The sequence below is a fragment of the Bison bison genome, unplaced genomic scaffold, assembly GCF_000754665.1.
Source record: "Bison bison bison isolate TAMUID 2011002044 unplaced genomic scaffold, Bison_UMD1.0 scf7180017864171, whole genome shotgun sequence".
NCBI lineage: Eukaryota > Metazoa > Chordata > Mammalia > Artiodactyla > Bovidae > Bison > Bison bison.
Genome location: NW_011494743.1, coordinates 5,511,925 through 5,517,870, shown reverse-complemented (window position 1 = coordinate 5,517,870; position 5,946 = coordinate 5,511,925). Strand labels below are relative to the sequence as shown.

At 50.0% G+C, this 5,946-nt stretch overlaps 1 protein-coding gene across 1 annotated transcript in view; it reads right to left on the bottom strand.

Moving 5' to 3' along the window:
• ANO10 (anoctamin 10) overlaps positions 1 to 4,517 on the bottom strand; it is a 216,603-nt gene extending 212,086 nt beyond the window's left edge. The window contains 1 exon segment of the mRNA XM_010842152.1: positions 4,386 to 4,517. The gene's annotated coding sequence lies outside the window, so the exon portion shown is untranslated.
• Between the last annotated feature and the right edge of the window lie 1,429 nt (positions 4,518 to 5,946).

The window sequence follows — 5,946 nt, the reverse complement described above, 5'->3', positions numbered from 1 at the left end:
TTTTCCAGGGTCATGTATGGATGTGAAAGTTGGACTGTGAAGAAAGCTGAGCGCAGAAGAATTGATGCTTTTGAACTGTGGTGTTGGAGAAGACTCTTGAGAGTCCCTTGGAGTGCAAGGAGATCCAACCAGTCCATTCTGAAGGGGATCAGCCCCGGGTGATCTTTGGAAGGAATGATGCTAAAGCTGAAACTCCAGTACTTTGGCCACCTCATGCGAAGAGTTGACTCATTGGAAAAGACTCTGATGCTGGGAGGGATTGGAGGCAGGAGGAGAAGGGGACGACAGAGGATGAGATGGCTGGATGGCATCACCGACTCGATGGACGTGAGTTTGAGTGAACTCCAGGAGATGGTGATGGACAGGGAGGCCTTGCGTGCTTCAATTCATGGGGTCGCAAAGAGTCGGACACGACTGAGTGACTGAACTGAACTGACTGAAGTTATACACCCATTGTAGCAGAAAGAGGACTGAAATCCAGCACTCTTTCAATGATACCATGCTGTATGCAAAGAGCCTTTTTCCCCCTTTTTATGAACTTAGCCAATAATATTGGTTTATAGTCTCACCACAGCAGTGGCCATACCACAGCTGTGTAGCCAGCCGCGTGCTTTCGATCATTAAGAGACTCACAGACTAACATAAATGCCAGTGCTGCTTAGGCTCTGCTCTGAGCAGTTCAGTGGAGCTTGGTAAGCTTTGACCCCTCCAAGGCTCCGGTACACAAGATGCTCTTGGAGCATCTTTCAACACTGCTTGTTTTCAGGTGCTTCACACATGTGCCACCCACTGGGCCACAGTGTACCTATGGGCTGGGTGACCTAAGAGACAGGAACCTCTCTTAAATGACCATGGTCCTGTCCCCGAAGCCCTGTGCCCTCCTTCCCGGGCCCTCTACTCAGGGAATTTCCATCACTGCACAGTATCATGCCTGTGGATGCTCTCTCCTCAGGCAGTCCTGCCCCTCTCTGGGCTCTGCATGCAACATCACTCTTGTGGTTCACTGACCAGTGCAATCCAGGCCTGCTCCAAACCCACCTCTCCACATGGGTGGGCCCAACAGAGGGGATATCAAGTGTAAGGTGGTAAAAATAAGAAACCTCACGGCGGCCAGGGCTAAGCCGAGTTCTGCAATCCACTTTCACCAGAGGGTCTTAATTGGAGCTGGCTTCACTGTTACAATGCACACTAGACTAGTGTGTGTGTGTGTTGTTAGTCACTCAGTTGTGTCTAACTCTTTGAGACCCCACAAACTGTAGCCTGCCAGGCTTCTCTGTCCATGGAATTCTTCAGGCAAGCGTACTGGAGTGGATTGCCATTTCCTTCTCCAGAGGATCTTCCCGACCCAGGGACTGAACCCTGGTTGCCTGCATTGCAGGCAGATTCTTTACCACTTGAGTAGTATGTGGAACCAGAAAACCAGGTGGGGGGACATGGTGGGTTTAAGTGTGGGCATGGCAGAGGGCCTCACAGTTCCTGTTGGGGCAAATCTGAAAACAGGCAATGACTGAACACATAGATTTCCTGGGCACAAGAGAGTAGAATGATTTCTGCTACCATAGCCAGTGTCCCCTTTTATCCAGAAAGTTGGCCAGGCCAGCACCCAGGAATAACTACACGACACAGAGCAGCTAGGTTCCATATACTCTCGGCACAGGGTCAGTAGACAGCCATCCCAAACTCTTTCTCCTTTATCATGTATTGAATTGCACACAGGCTAAAGGAGACCTACAAAGGAACTGGCTCCTGGTTGCTTTTATGTTAGCTACTGGAATCACTTGCCTATTATAAGAGCGACATCCTGACCACATGGTGGCCGAAACGCACGTGCGCAAAGAAACTCACCGTGATTCAACCAAGAGGGCGGGGGGTGTTCACATATTTTATCAAGGATCAAAAAAAAAAAAAGAATAACAACCCCTTACTTCTCTTCTTGAGTTTGGGTAAAGAAGAAAAGTCAATGGAATTATCATTAATTCAAAGAATAATAATAAGTAAATGGACAAGGCTGTCTTTAGGAATCACCTTACGTCAGACTCAAGGAGAAGCTCTGATCAAAATGACAAAATTACTTTCAGTCATAAAGTAGAGCAGGATCATGTCCGTGAAAGAAAACTGAAGAGCTACACTGATCAAGCTGGAAGATGAGAGAGATTTCCTAGGAGAAAAGTTGCAATTTTAAAGGCCGGTGGTAGAAGGAAAAGGGACAGGACCCCTCCTAGGGCTCCTGAGGTCTAAGACAACTTAGAGACAGCCTCTAAAACCTCGGCAGGTAGTTAATTATGAGAGCAATTGTGAGACAGTCCCCCTTGAGACCTAGGGCAGCTGCCCCTCAGAGTCACCTAAGATGTGGGCAGATCTGAGAATGGAACTTGAGCACCGCACACCTCCACCCCTCACTAGAGTTCCACACGGACACCCCCAACACAGGGAAGATGCTGAGGCCCATTCCCTGAGGTACATACCTGGGAACCTCCCGGCCTCAGGACTCCACAGAAAGGTGTGGGAGAGTTGAGACATGATGCCATAAAGACGACCTGGTCACAGCTGCCCACACCTGATTACATGCTGCACTCAATAGTCTGTCTACATTTAGCACCCCAGACACTGTCAAGATTTCTGCTTCTTTGGGCTGGAATAATGTCTGAGAACCTAGAACAACACTGAAACTCCTCCCCAAGCACAAGACCTGGCACACAGCTGAACCGCTCCTAAGTGATAAAAGAATGAATTCACCTGATGAACACACCACCATTTACGAAGATGTTTAGGGAGAATTTTCAATGATCCAGGAAAATGCTAAAAATACAAAAGGAAAAAACCAAAACACAAAGTAAAACAATATGACCCTAATTATGTAATATGTACATTTAGTTATTTAGAATTCCCTGGTAGCTCAGGCGGTAAAGAATCTGCCTGCAGTGCAGGAGACCCAGGTTCAGTTCCTGGGTTGGGAAGATCCCCTGGAGAAGGAAATGGCAACCCACTCAAGTATTCTTGCCTGGAAAATCCAAAAGGCAGAGGAGCCTGGCGGGCTACGGTCCATGGGGTCACAAGAGTCAGACATTACTTAGTGTCGAAACCACCAAACGTTTAGTTATGCAAAAAAAAAAACAAAAATAAAGAAGAATTGCATCAAAATATCAGAGTTGGTGAAATAACATGGAGTTTTAATGTTCATCCCTTATACTTTTCTCTGTCTTCTGAGTTTTCTTACAATGAAGAAAAGTTTCACTTAGCTTGTTGATTTGTTTTTTTAAGTGCACACGCTTTCCAATTTACCAGGACTTTTCTTTCCCTTTCCAGTATTTTAGGGTCTTTTCAATTTCATTCTTCATCTGCAGTTCTACAATTTAGCAATATCTGGTCGTAACAGATACGATCTACTTTCCACAGTTAATTTACAATTGTCTGTCACACTCACAGAATGGGCTGTTAGAAAACATCTAGTTCTCTAGCTCCATGTAACTTTAAATGGAAAGTAATCACAAAAGAAAGATTTAAATTTTTTTTTTAAAACCCCACAGGATTCGATTTTTAAACATTAAAACTCTATACACGATTTAAAATGTTTTAAATATTTGTGATGTTTTTCAGTCCGAATAAACAACCTCAACTCTGAACTCTGTAAGGGTGGGACCTCCATACACGGTCTGGGTTGCTGGAATAGGGTTTTACAGAGGACAGCGCCCACCAACGCTGGCGCGGCCAGGGCTCCAGGTAAATTAGGAGAAGCACCTGGTCCAGTCACAGCTCTCAGGTGTCCCAGGCACTACCCTTGATTTGCATCTATTATTTAAGCTGCACGATGTGTCCCTGTTGAAAGCCTGGAAACTCGATCACCCCAATGTGAGAAACAGCAGAACTCACAAGCTGGCTGGGGTCACACGCTTTCCGACTGTCCAAGGAAGCGTGAATCACCGGCCCCCGTGAGCTGGTCCTTCCCCAAAACGCCCTTCACTGGGCTTCGCCGACTTCTTCACCCCGAATCACCTCATTCCCCGTAGGTCTGGAACACCTCAAGCCCCCGCATCCTGCCTCCACAAGCCACCGGAGTTCAACCTCACCAGATTTCTTCTATGAACCCTCCACCTCAGACCAACCCTGGCCCTCTGCAGCGTCCAAGCCTGCGAATGCCACTCCCACCTGCACTCCTCCCCGCTCCGCCCCCCGACTCGAAAAATACCCAACCTCGGCGTCCCTCCCGGTCCCATTTCCCCACTCCCGGATTGCCAGCCCCGGAAGGTACACCGGGAAGGAAGGGTGGCGGCCAGGAGTCCCTGGAAGCGTCGCGCCGCCCCCCGGCAGCCCACACTCAACGACCCGCAGAGACCTGGGCTCTGGCCGCCGAGTGTCAGGGGTCGCCGGCCCCCTACCCCACTCACCCGCCGCCTCAGCGCTCCACGTCTTCGGGGGCGGGCCCGAAAGCCGGCGAGTCCCGGAGGCCTGGCGAGCAACTCTCGGGGCTAGAGGCGGGCTGGGGCCTGCGGGGCGGGCGCCGCTGAGCGCTGGGGGTGGCGGGCGTGGCGGGGCTGAGACGCAATCTCGCGCAGGCGGGGCGGGGCCGCGGTGGGGGTAGGCGGGGCTTGGTGCTGGGGCCTTGCGGTGAGTCACCCCCGGCGGAGAGACGTGGCTGCCCCAGAGAAACGCTAGACGAGCCAAACCCCGCTGTCGCCTGCAATGAGAGCTGAGGCTGCTAAGGAAAAGGGTTGCCTTTAGGGCTGTCACTCCGCGTGGCGGCGGGACCACGGTAGGAGAGGCGGGGCCTCGCAGGGCTGTCCAGCAGGACGGGGGCAGGACCAAAATGGAGAGGCGGGGCCTCCTAGGACTGGGCTGTCACTCCAAGAGTCCAACGGCGACCCCTAAAGAAATATGCCCCTTTCACATTTTCCTCTTTTCCTGTCTCTTACTGGGGCTTCCCTGGTGGCTCAGTGGTAAAGAATTCTCCTGTCAATGCAGGAGACGCAGGAGATGCAGGATCGAGCCACCGACTGGGAAGATCCCCTGGCGAAGGAAATAGCAACCTTCTCCAGTATTCTTATCTGTAAAATTCCATGGACAAGAGCAGCCTCACAGGCTGTGGTCCAGGAGGTTGCCAGGAGTCGGACACGACTGAGTGAGCACAGAAGGTCCACAATCCAACTTTCTTGTCACTTTCAAATATAAGAATGTCTCATTTTAGTTGTAATTCACTTTCAGGTAATGAAAAGTCCAAATACAGTATATTATTAAAACTTCATATCCAATACAGCCAAATATCTTATAGATTATAGCCTCCTAGCCCCGCCTTCCCCTACCTCGGAGAAAATCTCTTACTCTCCCTTTTTTCTCCACCCTAGCTAGGTTAGTCTCCCTGCTCTATTCACCAGACACCCTCTACACCTTTGCCACCTCCCACCTCGGGATCTGTGCCCTGGGGTTTTGTTCCCTCTGCTTTCAAAGCTCTCTGTTAATTAAGGAGATGATTTATTTCCTTCCTTCCTTCCCTCACAGGAATCTGGAATCAAATCCCATCTTCTCACCGAGGCCCTTTCTAACTATTCTTTAATACCTGCTCTCCAGTCCATCCCACCATCTTACCTTCAGTTCAGTTCAGTAGCTCAGTCGTGTCCGACTCTTTGTGACCCCATGAATCGCAGCACGCCAGGCCTCCCTGTCCATCACCAACTCCTGGAGTTCACTCAAACTCACATCCATCGAGTCGGTGATGCCATCCAGCCATCTCATCCTCTGTCATCCCCTTCTCCTCCTGCCCCCAATCCCTCCCAGCATCAGAGTCTTTTCCAATGAGTCAAGTCTTCACATGAGGTGGCCAAAGTACTGGAGTTTCAGCTTTAGCATCATTCCTTCCAAAGAACACCCAGGACTGATCTCCTTTAGAATGGACTAGTTGGATCTCCTTGCACTCCAAGGGACTCTCAAGAGTCTTCTCCAACACCACAGTTC